The sequence below is a fragment of the Uloborus diversus genome, chromosome 7 (genome assembly GCF_026930045.1).
Source record: "Uloborus diversus isolate 005 chromosome 7, Udiv.v.3.1, whole genome shotgun sequence".
NCBI lineage: Eukaryota > Metazoa > Arthropoda > Arachnida > Araneae > Uloboridae > Uloborus > Uloborus diversus.
Window position 1 is genome coordinate 121,181,220 of NC_072737.1, and position 14,867 is coordinate 121,196,086.

A 14,867-nucleotide genomic window follows, 5' to 3' on the forward strand; every position below is an offset into this window, starting at 1 on the left:
GCTTTTTTAGAAATTGGGAAACATGTTAATGTAGTTTCATTAAAGTTTTAAATAAAATATACTGCTTGGCACTTTACAACGTAGATGCTCAAGATAATTTAAACTAATGTTTAAAATATTAAATATAGGTATTAATGAATTACATTTTAGAAGCACCTGAAAGTAATGTTACCTTTTTCCTAACCATCAACGTTCGCTAAGTTTTTACTTTTCAGTCAATTATGTAAATATCCAAATAAATATGCAAAAGGATGTTTATAACGTAATATGTATTATCATTATAAACATCCTTTTGCATCTAGTGAGCAATTTCCAGTTCTAACTACTTGAAAATCAACTGGTCTTTGCAGAAGAGCTGACAATGGCAATTTTGATATCTGCCAAATTTACGAGATCGTTTTTATCAGAGTGTAAGTCAGTGCTGTAGTTTACGGAATGAAAGGAAATCAAATGGTGCTATGTCGGGCGCACATTTTTCGATTGTCAACGAAAAAGGTGCAATTCTAAAACATAATCAGGCAATACCATTTTGCTCAAAACGATCACAAGGAAAAATTAATTAATTTTAGTGAATAGCTTCACCCATCGTACTCATCCGAGACCGTTCTCCTGGTTCCCTTTTAATCCTATCACTGTGTCACAAAAAACATGAAAATTTGGATGTTGAACGAAATCCTATCTCCATTTGTTTTTGTCCAAACTGATTTTTATCAATCCAGGAAAAACACTATAATACAAAGAGCAGTTGATTAAAAAAAAAACTGGTAAAGAATTTTCTTGAAAAATAAACCACGACACAATCATACTAAGAATTCGGTAAAATGAAGAGTAATTTCCTATTAAGAATTCTGTAGCATTGCTTAGACTATTTTTCTTAAATGTTGAGCAGATTTCGATACTAAATGCCGGATATGTAAACATTATCCAAGATTGGCATTTTTTAGTGTAGTGTTAGCCATGTTCGTGTTGAAGATCATATCCATGTAATAGGTTCTGCAGGTTGATTGAATCTTACGTGAAATTGTTCTTTGGATACGGGGATGCTTTGTTAAAAACTTCCGAGTTAATTGTTTCGATTGAATTAGCTCCACAAGAAAATATAATGAGTGTATTTATTCAATACACCGTGAAATACAACATAATATACTCAAACAAACCCAGTGTCACGACAGCGCATGGGGCCAAGGCCTACGGTGCATTTCTCAGTCTGACCAAAGGCTATAAGGTGCTAGGCAGATGTTTCGGTTAAGTGGTCAGCCAAACACTGAGCCCCCATGGTTCAGTTCCCAAGAGCTTATGGTACTCATTTTATCGATCCACTGAAGGGATGAATGGCTGAGTCGAACATGCCCGACCCGGAGATAGAACCCGGGCCTGCGACGTGGAAGCGCAAAGCGCTAACACTGAGCCAATTAGCTTCTAATATGGCACCTACGGCAGCCAATAAAGTCTGGCCAGTGGCATATGTGGTACTTCGAAAATTGAACAGCTGTGTCACAGATTCACAAAAGTGCAACCTACCTACATTCAAAAAATAGAATACGTTTCGCCATTCTGAAAAAAAGTTTAATTAAACAAAAACAAAAAGGAACCAAACTAACTTTTAAATGGACGGTTTGATACACAATTAATTCAAATAAATTTTAAACTTAATAATTAGCAATTTTAGATGGGATGTTTTTTTACGTACTGCGAAAATATTGGAGTATTAAATGATAATATATTTTTTAACAAAACAATCATTTCTTCCTCACGTTACATTTTGTTAGAATCACTGCTGTGATTTTTTGAGTCAAATATTCTGGGGAATTTCAGGAAAAAGGAAACATGACACTTGAATTTTAAAAATTAATTTTAAAATTAATATTCTGTCACTTGTCGTATACCATTATCATCAGAAATAAATGAATTTCTTGAATGTTAACCTGTTTTTTCCCAGTAGTTTGATGACTTTCAGAAAATCAAGTGCAAAATCAAGTTTTCTCTTTGTGTTTTTACAGAGCAAAAAATCTCTTTTTTGTTACGCACAGTAATTTCAATATACTTGTTATCAGCATATAATATTTAGGTTAACGTTTATCTTTTGAATGTCTAGTCAAACTTTTCGGTAAGTAATTTAAAATTTCTTTTTTTTTTCAACCGTGAAATAGGTTTATTACTAAGGTGACAGTTTGATGTTCTTCCATTACCAAAATACATCTCAGTTAGTTCACCAAGAAACTAATGTTTCTTATGAAAAGCAGAATTATATTCCTTGTCAAGGAGGCTCAGTTAGAATTTGAATACAGATTTAATTTACATTGTTTTTAATGATAACGGAAGGACAAAAAAAAAGGTAATGGAAGGAGATTTATCTATAAGCTGATACAGGGTAACATTTTAGAATGCTAGTGGAAAACAAACTATTGTTTAAAGTTAGTAGTCACATTTAAAAAATATATAAGTAATATTTGTACAAAAATTATGTGTGCTTTAAATTGAAAAATAAACTTTTATTTAATTTTTTTTTAAATGTTTTGTGATTTTATGTATTCTATTTCATGTGATAAAAATCATGAAAACTGCACTTAAATGTTTCTAAGCATGAGATAGTCATTTTGGTATGATATATTTAAAATATGACAAGATAATTTAAGCAGAAACAATTGCTTACAATTTTTATATTTATATTGGAACGATATAATATTTAAACTGCTTTCAGATTTGTTAACACAAGTCACAGGAAAGCATTGTTGAGAGCGTTAGTTCAACTGTTAAACATGCTGCGAAGAGATCAGTGAATTCAAAGATCAATTTTCAAAATAATGGAGTAATTAATGTCCATTCCCATCCTGACACACACAATATGCACTCTTTGAACCCTGTAACGAGTTATGTTATTGAATATAGTCAGTATTTCGACAAATCGAAGATTTCACTTCAGACTGACAGATATAAATATTATTAAAAAGAAGATACAGTTGAATTAAAAGTACCAAATAATGAGAATATGCGAAAGAATTCATAACATTTGGACAAGTTTTGTTAGTTGAATGGAAGGGAAAGAAATTTACAAAGGGCAGTGTTGGACGGATACTTCATATAGAAGATGAAGGAGTAAAAATATCCTGTTTGAGAATGCATAATAATGTGGGAATGATCTTTGTATTCCCTGACAAAGAAGATTAATGTTATAAGGATTCTGATTGTATTTTTGAGTATTTCAAGAACTAAGAATTGTAACAGATGGCTCAGGTAATAGATGTCATTGTTTCAGACTGCTGTATTAGCCGAATAAATGTTTATAAGTTGAAATTTACCAAAATAAATTGTTTTCGACTTCTTGTCCTTCCATTACTGTCATTCCGTTACCCTTAAGAAATACATAATTTATGTGCTTAAAATAATTATTTTTTAAAACTAGAGTTGAAATTGTAATGACAGAACATTCCTGTATGTGCTTTAATTTTTCTAGAATTTTCCCTTTTATAGTTTAGTTGAACTTTTGGGGAGAACATGATAACGTGAAAATAATTTCGCAAAAATGTCCTTCTGTTAAAAAAAGTTACTGGGAAAAAATTCCTGACTTCAGATTTTTTAGCAACATACTATGATGTGTATAAAAGTCACAGACAGAAATACATCGATTTTTTTGTTCTAACTGTCTTTCCATTACCGCTGGAATTCACCTTCTACCAGCCTCATACATTCACTGCAGCTAAACTCTTTAATGAGTACAATTTTGTTGGTGGTACATAGGTTATGAATTTATTTTTCAGACGATGCTACAAAGTATTGTTAGGATTGAGATAAAGACGGTATTTGACCAGATTAGAACTAAATTCCCTTTCTGTGTTAGCTTAGCCGTGTGCAAGTCGAGTTTGCAGTTCCATACACATCTTATTGAAATATACTAAATGCGTCATTGCATAAATATTCAGCAAAAGTATCCTACAGTACTCCATTATATTTTTATACACTGCCAAGTTTACACCTTATTTTAAGTTTCATGTACATATTTGTCAACAGCACTCATGAGTCTGTATACCACAGCCGGTGAATCAAACTAAGTCTTACACAAGATTTCTCAAAACCATGGCACTTCACAGATATTTAGAATTAAGTTTCATACACGCGCGCGGTATCAAACACTCTCCCAGTTATGTTGTTCGTAGGTGAACTTATATTTGTACAAGAAGAGTCAATGACGTCATTGCTTCATGATCATGTTTGATTCTGTTTTGGAGACCCGAGAATGAAACTCCAAACTAAGCACTTTTCTTAGTGTGGTTGGCTTTGACACGACAACTTAAAATTGTTTTAAGCATTTATTGATGAAACAGTTTTAATTCGATTTTTGCACAGGATCTTGATTTGCGACGGATGCCATCCAAAATCAAAGCAATGCAGATTTCTCAGTTTGTTAAAAATATGATGCAGAGAGAAGCAAAGGGATGTGTGTGTAAGTATACTTTTTAGTCTCGAGTAAAACGCGTTTAAAGTTTAGACCTGAGGTATTTTCATTTATATTTTTTGTCCAAATCATGCTGTGTAGCAGCACCTACCAGGGCTACTAGTACCATCGCTTGCTTCAAAACCGAGGAGATGTTCACCTACTATTTGCACAGATTATCTCCAAATTTTAATTTTAGAACATACATCCCATACATCCCTTTGCTTCTCACTGCAGTGTGAAACAGTTGCTTAGCAACTACTAATTAGAAAATGAAAGAAAAAGAGGACAAAGGTAATATTGCATTCAATGATATCACGCTTTTAAGAAATGCATAATATGCTTTGTAAGGAAGGAGTATTTCAAAACTTTGAAGGAACAACAATTTTCGATCATATCATCATACCAGGTGAACTTAAGTTGGATTTGAGATATGTACTTTTATTATCTTTACTCTTGGCTTAATAAAAAGTTTAAAAGGCTACTAATCATTTAAAATTAAAGTATTTTTCGTCTTGAAACAATGAAAAATTATTCATAGAACATGTGTCTGCAGAACTTAAGTAGTTGCTCTGCGAAGCTTCTTCTAAATAATATACCAAAAGTTATTTTCTAAAAAATATTCAAAAGCTGGTTCTAATCACCTGATTTAAAGTTTGTGGGTGTACAAATAAAAAAAATTAAAAAATAACTGCTACTAACAACTAAAACCAACCACAAAATGCAGAAGCACGTTCTTTGCTTCCTTTCATTTTCTTCCGTTAAAAGGAAAAGGCGGCGAATCTCAAGAGAAAATTTAGAGTTTTTTCACTACGTGTGGAATAATCAGTTTCCTAGTGTATCTCACGAGACCAACACTGTTATACTATCAGAATGTTTAACAACAGCGAGAGGATGTTTAGAAACAACTTTTAAAGTTGAACAAAGAAAAAATATTTTTAATCCGCAACCTATTTCACGTTTTAATCTTTAACCATTTGCGGCAGTTAGTGTATCTAAATGTCAGGATAAATATAAATCAGGAATTTATTTTAAATTTTGACATACGCAGCATATTTTTGCTTCTGCGTATTTAGAAGTGCAAATTACAACAGAATTATCTGCCACGTTTGCCACAGTAGTATTTTTATGGCCAATATTAAGATGTCAGTCATTTTTACCATTCATGTCTACCAGAGTTATTGCTTCTGTTGATTTGAATTAACCTTACTGTGTGTCTGTATTACTGTCGCAATAATGTCGAGTGACGATGTACACTTTTATTTGACAAGCTGCGTCAAGAAGCAAAATATTCGATATTTGGCCGAAAGTATTCATCTACAGATCCACGAGTGACCTCTCCACACCCAACGCGTATACTGTCTGCTTTTGAAATAATAGGCTCACGCTTTTTTTAAGAGGAAGCCAGATCAGTAATGTTATCTTCTGTGCGATACAGATGAGGAGTAATTTATCAAAAGGGAACATATCCCCTTTTTAGAAAAAATCATTTTATGACATTTTCTAAATACTTCGGATGACTTTTATCAAATCACTTACTCTCAAAAAGTCCAAACGTGGAAAATCCTATTTTATTTAAGGGTAAAGTGTGGCTTTTTGATCAAAAGGTAACAAATTCGTCCTCTGCACGTTTTATTTTGAACAAAAGGGGACATATCCTGAAAGACTCTGTAGTACGAAGACTTTTAGATCCAAATAAACACATGTCCAAAATCCTCAAACTTTAATCCACTACTTTTAGGTTCGTGTACTTCGATAAGAGAATATAAGAAAGTGAAATATTAGAGTTTTGGAGAAATTTGAATTTTTCACATTCAGGTTTTCGTTCAAAAGGGCACATATCCAAAATTAAGATGGCCCTATCTCCGTGTTTTTTTTTACACAAACATTCTTACTATGGGTCATGATTTGCTGTGCTTTTGTGCTCAATTCTGTGCCGAGATAAGTTGATAAAACTATTTTGCTCTTACCCTAATTCATTTTCCTCACCTCCTGAACATTTTTGGAAAATGGATATGTTCCCTTTTGATAACTTAGTCCTCAGATGATACAGAACCTTCTGCAACCAAGATTTAATCAACCGGGAGGTTTTTAAAAACTTGTAACTCTTGATTTCACACCGAAACGTAAATGTTTACTGAATGGTTTCATCACAAAACATTTCCAAGATGATCATTAACGTATAACTACCAATTTGTGAGCTTATCCCACTCTATTTTAAGAAGTCTTTCTTATCGAATGGTGATTCTGTTTCGATTACAATTCCGTAAATTTACCTCAAGTTTCTTTACAGCAATTTTAATTTAATATGATCACAATTTCATAATAATATACAGTATTTAAGCTAAAAACATTGCATTTTGCTCTATTTAGAGAATAATCATATTTTTTTTTTGTATTTCATTACTTTTTACTATTCATTGAATTTAATCACGAAGACGGGTTTTTTTTTTCTGCTTATGCGTAAAACGTTCTGCCTATTTTTTTATACATGTGTAATTTTTACTTTGATACAAAATTCATAATTATATGTAAATTCCTGATAGCTCAAAGCTAAATGAACCATTAAAAAAGAGAAAATATAAATGTGGGCTAAACAAAATAACCGAACTATTCCAGTGAAAATATTCAGAAATAAGTAAGATCTCCTGGAGCATTTCTTTTGTTAAATCATACGAAGTAGTCGGTGCTGAATTGATTACTAATGCAGATAATAGTATAAAGCATGAAGTAACCATATTATGTTTAAATGTTTCAATATATCTTGCATGCATGTATAAGACTTGTAAAGATAAAAAATATGTGTATAGTTTTTTAAGAAACACATTTTAAGGTGCCGGTTCGTAAAAACTGAAAAGAAAAAAAAAATAGTTTAAATAACGAAGCATATTTTTAAATGATCGAATCTAATTGCTTCAAGAAGTACCAAGATGTGGTTTTGACCTTAAAGGTAGTAATAGTGTATAAACATTTCAATAAAGGGAAAAGGCGATAAAGTAGTTAAAACCGCAACAGATTTTGAAGAAAAAAAAATGTTTAGATACTTACTCAAAAAGCAATATATTCACTGAGGTGACAATTCGTAGGATCCCTATTAATATATTATAGGGGCATCTTCTCCCAAGCGAAGATCCTCAAATTTTCGTGGCATAGTCGTCAAAATAGTCGCATGAAACCTAAATTAAGTGCACCTAAATTTTTTCAAAAATGTGTTTTGTTTAACTTAACAAACATTTTCTTTCGTTACCTCCGTAGCGATGTGAAGTTCTATAAACCGTCAGCATTATTAAGATGTTGTTATTTCGAGTATCACTGGTTCAGAGCACCATGACCAGATCCATGATACCGTATTGTAAACGTAGTTAGCAAGACTACGCTCCCTCTTACTCCACAGCAGCTCCCAGGGGTGGCCATACATTTGAGAATGTCATCAGGTGAAGCAGGACGGGGAGAAAGCGCAAGATAAAAAAACTTAAATTTTTCTGCAATTTTCATACATTTGATATGAATACTACGTGATCTGGCCTAGGAAGTAAGCCCAGACCTTGTGTCCTGCTTATACAAAGATATGACCAGGGCATTTTCAAGTATATCAGTCGTGTGCGGAGGGGGGGGGGGACTTTGAAGTAGAACTTGATTTAAACTCACGCATAGATAAAATATCGGATGCAAAGAGTTCACCAGAAGCGGCACTGCAGTTGGAAAGTCACTTTAATCTATCGCTAGTAAATCCGTACCTTGATTGTTCATAAATCCAACGTGGGAGGAGATCCATTGTATGCAAAAGATTGCTTTTCTGTGGTAGAAAATAGCTCTTTGAAATAAACACTTAACCAGTTTTCGTTGAAATTTCTGGCTATTTTTTAAGGTGGTGATGAATTGAACTCTCTCTTACTTTCCGTCAAAATGAAGGATGGAGCAGTTGTCTGAGTTGTGAAATTTTCAACAAAAAAGCAAGCCCTCCTTCGTTTTATCATCGACTTAATAAACGCAAAAAAAAAAAAAAAAAAATGTTTACCGACTTAGTTTCGACAAACTTTTTAAAAAACTTGCAAATCTGTACGATTTTTTTTTCCTTTGAGGAGTAATTCCACAGTATTTGGTTGTAAAATGTCAGCACGTTAAAGTAAATTTTGAAAAAAAAAAAGTTTTTTTTTTGCTGTAAAAATACCAATGTTACAACTTTCATATGACATTTAACTCTAATTTGTATTTGTCCATTGAAAAAATATATAATATATGACGCCCAAACATAACGCTAAACCTATGTAGGGAACATTTGACAGTCAAATACTATTACACCTAACTATATAGCTTATTGATGAATACACAGAATTTGCTTAAAAAAGTCATTATTGAGTAATCTAAGAAATCCACAGCATATCTTCTGGTAGTAAGGGACTAAATTCAGAAGTGAGTCGAGTTCAATTTAGAATCTAAGTTAAATTGCTCGAAAATGTGTCGCTTGTTGGGCAGATTTGATGGATGAAGTCACTGATAACTAGGGCAAACTTTTGAATAAATATCCATTAGTTTATGACAAACATGAACATAAATATGCTTCACATTCCTGTTGATAAATTGACATGCATTGAAAATTTTAACTTTAAAATGCTTACTAGTGCTTGGTAAATAATGACTTTATAGAAATGAAAGTTTGTGGGCGTAAATGCATTCTTTCAGGATTAAGCCCTGTTTCCAAATACTTCGTTTATGAATTTGGATGTTTTTTTCGCTATTGCGCAAAAAATGATTTTTTTCCCTCAAAACCACATGCAATAAGATGAGAATAAATAACGAAAACTTTTCAATTGATCACTAACCATGTGCTGAATCGACCTTGCACATCTGTTAAAGGAGAAGATCATTTGCATTTACCATTAACTCTAAGCAACTAGATATTTGTTAAACAATACATTTTCCGCAAAGAATGATTGATATAAAATAACAACAAAGTTTATATAATTGAGCCCCAGTGCTTTAATGGTAGCTCTCCGCGCTTTCACGCTGCAGACTCGTGTTCGATTTCCGGGTTAGGCGCAGTAGATTCAGCCTTTCATGCCTTCAGTTGGTCGATATAACTCCTATAACGCTTGGTAACTAAACCCCGGGGTTTCCACGTTTGGTAAGCCACCTAACCGAAACATCTAACTCGGAACCATAGAATTCTCGTCTCATAAACAGAGATGAGGTGATGCACAACTGAGTTTGTTTATGTTTATGTTTAAATAATCAAGGATGTTTAATTATTTTTATATCTTCTTAGAACCAAACTATTCAAGGAGATAAAAGTTAATTTGTATTTTTACTTGCTGTTCCTAAGTAAAGTTTGAAAAAAAAAATACAATTATTTAAAAGCAATGAAATGTGCATCTCCCTGAATAATGACCTGATTTAAGCCAAATTATTATGTAAAATATCATCATTCGATAAGTTTTCGCTACAATGAGGTAATTTACATATAACGTCCTTGCTGTGAGCTATATTTACTTTTTCGCTAGGTTTTACATTTAAATGGTCTAGTTTTATCGTGAAAAATACTAATTTTTGAGTATTTGTTTCATAGTTCTTTTTTTTTTAAATCATAAATGAAAAAAAAAAAAATAAATATACATGTGAAAAGAAGGTAGAGTTAAAAAATTCCCATTCATTTTAAACATGAAAAAATACAGTGTATGCATCTTCAGTTGAACTTTGGATTTTGTTAGACACTTTTTAAATATTTAATATTTTAATTCTGTTGAATCTAAAATAACTTTTGAAACAAGCCTGTTTCCAAGACAATCTAAGACACCAGACACAATAAGGAGAAAAATTGTATAGTTAAATAAAAGGACATTTTAAACGGTTTTATGGAATAGGATACAAAAAAGATTCCTTTAGTTAATTTTCTTAACTGGTGAAAAGGCTTAAAATTAAATGATTTAGCTATTTCTTTACAGGATTTCCATTTTTTTTTTTTTTTTGTATTTTCTTCTAAGCAATGTATGTATATCTTCTTATTTTTTGTTGCTGCTCGTGCAAAACTATAGAAAAATAGTTAGTGTTAGTATTTAACGAATAAATACCTTTGTGCTGAAAATTAAAATAATTAGTAATCCAACGTTATGAATTAAATAATTTTTGCAATAATTTTGCAATTTTTGTGCTTCATAACGTTGGATTACTAATTATTTTAATGTTAGTATTGTTGAAAAGAAACCGTGTTTTTTTCATGTCTGTCACGTAATTTTTAATTTCATTTAGTAAATACATTATATCTGTTGTGATCCCAGTTTTGAATTGGTATCTTCCTGTCTTTTTCACAAAAATATAACTAAATATTTTACGTTTGCCGTTAGAAATTTTATTTCAAGATTATGCCTCAATAGAAAAGTATTATTCCTACACAACAAAGAATTGGTGGGGAAGGGGGATTCAGCTTTATGAAATCTTCTATTATTGAATATAAAACATTTCACTTTGTGTTTGACCAACATTTAATTATATCACTAATGTTCATATGAATACTATTTTTGAACTTGTGTCGTATTTTCCCATAATATTAAAGGCCATCTTTCTTGCTAGTTTCGCTCGCAAATTTCATTACCCGCTTCGTTTGCCAGCAAGTAAGTCAGTGCATCAAAACAGAAAACACGGAAATTTCAACTTTTCGCTGCCAAACTATTGAAGTAACCAAATTTGATGTTAAGCATTTTTCTATCGAACTATTTATTTTAGACGTATTTTGACAATAAGAAAAACCTACATTTCAAGTAAAAATTAGAAACAGTTGCAAAAAACTTCTCTCAAAAAATGTGATTAAAAATTGTGCACAGGTATTCAAAAAGTGTGTGCCACTTTAGTTGATGTGGAAATTGAGTATCATGTCAACTTTCTCTTAAATTTCATAAATCGGGAAAGTGACGTTGAAAATATTTTGGATTGATGAAGTTTAGAACTTTTTAATTATAAGATTAAGCTTTGATCAGAGAAAATACGTGTTTTAGATACCTATTAAATATTTCATAATGTTAAGAAAAGACGTTTTTGTAATATGGATATTTTTACAGCGTGCACTAGTTTAATTTATCTTCGTACAACTACTACAATAACTATAGAATATCCATCAGTATTGTTCACTTTATCACTCTCTATATTCCTACCAAGTGACATAAAATATTAGGTAATAACATTAGGGTTTAAAACAGTTATATTACACTCTTAAAGATACCATTGATGATATCTACTAACTGCCATACTTGAACTCATGCTTTAACCCTGAAAGGAAACATAAAATTATTTTTTATTTACAAAAGAATTTTAAAATAGCATGGTTTCAATTAATAAGTGACTTAGCTTGGTTTAAACAATGGAAACGTTAAACTTTTAACTTTGCTTTTCTTCCATCTGAAATCAAACACACGCACAAAAAATATATAAAATCAGTGCTTCTTGACAAAAAATAAATAATTTTCAGCTTTTCCACTTTAACTATTGAATAGTACTATATCCTTTTTTATAAATCATGCCCTTTTCCCTTAGAAAAATCAATATGATAATCCGCTTTTAAGTAATCGATTTTAGAACACGATAAATGTTTAGAATTTGAAGCTGTCAGAGTTAAACTTTTAACTCGGAAAGAAGTTCAATATCAAGTATCGGAATTTGCAAATTTTTTCAAATATAATCAATACCTTTCGCTTAAGATATTCTTTTTCCCATACGCATTTGTATATTTTCAGGAAAACAACTTTTCAAAAGTCGGATTGAGTTTGAACATTCGTTTCTTAAGCTCTTATAATAAGTAAGTTACCGTTATTACTTATTTTTGGTAAGTAATTAGTCATATTATTCGCAGGTTAATTTTATAATAAGTAAGTTAAAGTACTTATTATAAGAGTATAAAAGTGCTTTAACTTACAATGACAACTTCAACAATTAAACTTACAGAATATACGATATTCAAAGCATAAAACATTTACAAAATTTACCTTCCTTGTTCACACTATTTACTCAAAAAGTAGTATTTGATATTTATGTAGTAGTTTATCTGCTAGTACGTGAAACAACTCTTACAATATAAATGGTTCACCTGAATAGTATGTTTTTATAATTTGAATTCTTAGCAGATGTGAAATTCTCTTGGGATTATTTAAAAAAGAAATTACTCTTTGATTCCAACCTATACATTGCGTGCTAAACAGTCAAGGATATGGAACTACCGCTAAAACCTTTCGTGCACAAGTATAATATCACATTTTCACTATTTTTAATATTCATATAATTGCTTTATTTGCAACCAGTTGTTCAATTATGCCCATAAGAGTGCAAATAAACAATTACTGTAAGTTTCGTTTTCTAAGTATAATTGCTTAATTTAGCATAAATACCATTACCAAGAGCACCATCAAATATAATGTGCTTAAATACATAATCGTATTGCTAGGAAATTTATAGCTAATACCCATAAAAAAGTGTTGCAATGCAATGTGCAATAATTCTTCGTTTGTAAGAAAAATGAAGAAGTTGTTGTTAGAAAATGTATAGTATTATACACTGCAAACCTTCTCTCTCTTCATATATATAAGGGTTTTTCAGTAAGTAATAAGACTAAAATTAGAAAAAAATACAAAATTCCTTTAATTCCTCATCATTAACATGCTATTTTGAACAATTCTATGTCAGATCAATAAAAAAAAGTAAGTTTTTGACCTCACCATTTTCAATTTTAGTAAAATTTGGAATAAAAGATACATATGCCAAGATAAGTAATCCTGCCAATTTTTAGTTTTCTACATTGTAGTTTTCTAGTTATTTAAAAAACACAAAACGTGTGAAAAACTTGTTAGTGACTTCTTTCAAATGACTGTAACTTCCGTACGAACTATCGTAGAATAAAACGTTAACCGTTTACACGCCAATGTTCCAAAAATGGAACATCATAATTTTCCCCAGAAATAACGTTAAAATAAACAAGTTTTTTTTTAACACAGTTTAGTCTTATTTCAAAGTATTTTTTGATTTCCTGCTTGATTGTTTATATGTTTTCAATTATTTATTGCGATTTTTCAAAGATGAGTGTTTTTTTAGCTTTTTGCAACTTTTTCTTATAAAATTTACCAAAAATTGGCTTTTTCAGAAAATGTGATGATATTTATTATAGTTGTGAAAAATACTTCAATGTATGATTTTAAGATGCTTGTAGAAATGTACAATGAAATGTACAATTTATATACCCCTTCAAAATAGCATGTTCCAATTTTGGAACATTGGCGCTTTTAGGGAGTCAAATTTGCAAGAAGTAAATCGTTCGACTTCAAAGGGGAAATTTCATTTTTTGTAATATATGTTTCTTTTTTCTTCTCATTTTGAATGTACTCTGATGTAGATGTTGGCAAAACCAAGTAAGTTTATATTTTAAAGGGATATGACGTTTCGTTAGCAAAGAAAAATAATAAGTCTACTGTTTGACGGACTATAAGGCTCCGAATCCACACCTGCTCGGACAGCTGCATTTTCACGTGATAATAAAAAATAATATTAGTGAGCGTTTTATTCTTCATATTTTAAATGCAGTTCAATAATTCGCTAGCTTTGTTTTCGAGTGAAACGAAATTCTGTTTGACGTATACCAACTGTTCATAAATGTTAAAAAATGTCTACAAGATTTAGTGTAGAACAAGCTGTGGCTTATTTAGAGACATGGTCAGATTCGGATTTGTCAGATGTAGATATATGCCAATTACCCCCTGATGAACCAGGCAATATCACTGAGGAAGAATAGATGTTGACAGAGATGAAATCCTACAATTTTTCGGTTTGCTGCTATCGAGTGGGTACCATTCTGTTCTTCTGAAGACATGTATTGGAGCAGTGCAGAAGATACATCTGTGCCAATTGTACCAACAGTTATGCCTCAAAATCGTTTTAGAAAAATAAAAAAAACTTTCATTTGATGGACAACCATGAATTAAAACAAAATGACAAACTAAGAAAAGTTTTCCTATTTACGAAGAATTGTGTAAAAACCTTCAACAATTTGGTGTATTTCATGAAAAATTGAGCATAGATAAATCTATGGTTCCCTACTACGGTCGGCATTCATGTAAAATGTTTGTTAGATGAAAACCAATAAGATTCGGCTTCAATATTTGGATGCTGTGCTTTTCAAGTGGATACCCATAATCCATGGAGATTTATTCAGGCAAAAAAAAAAGGATCCCCTGATGTGCAATTACGATCCAGAGTTGTAAATAATCTATTATCATTTTTGACTCACACGTCTAAGCATGAAGTATACTTTGATAACTTTTTTACATCATATGACTTAATTTCTCATCTCAAAAAAAGGTGTTCGAGCAACAGGAACAATTCGTAAAAACCGAACTGGCCATTGTCCACTGAAATCCAAAAAAGCCCTTTCTAAAGAAGATCGAGGAAATTTTGACTATTG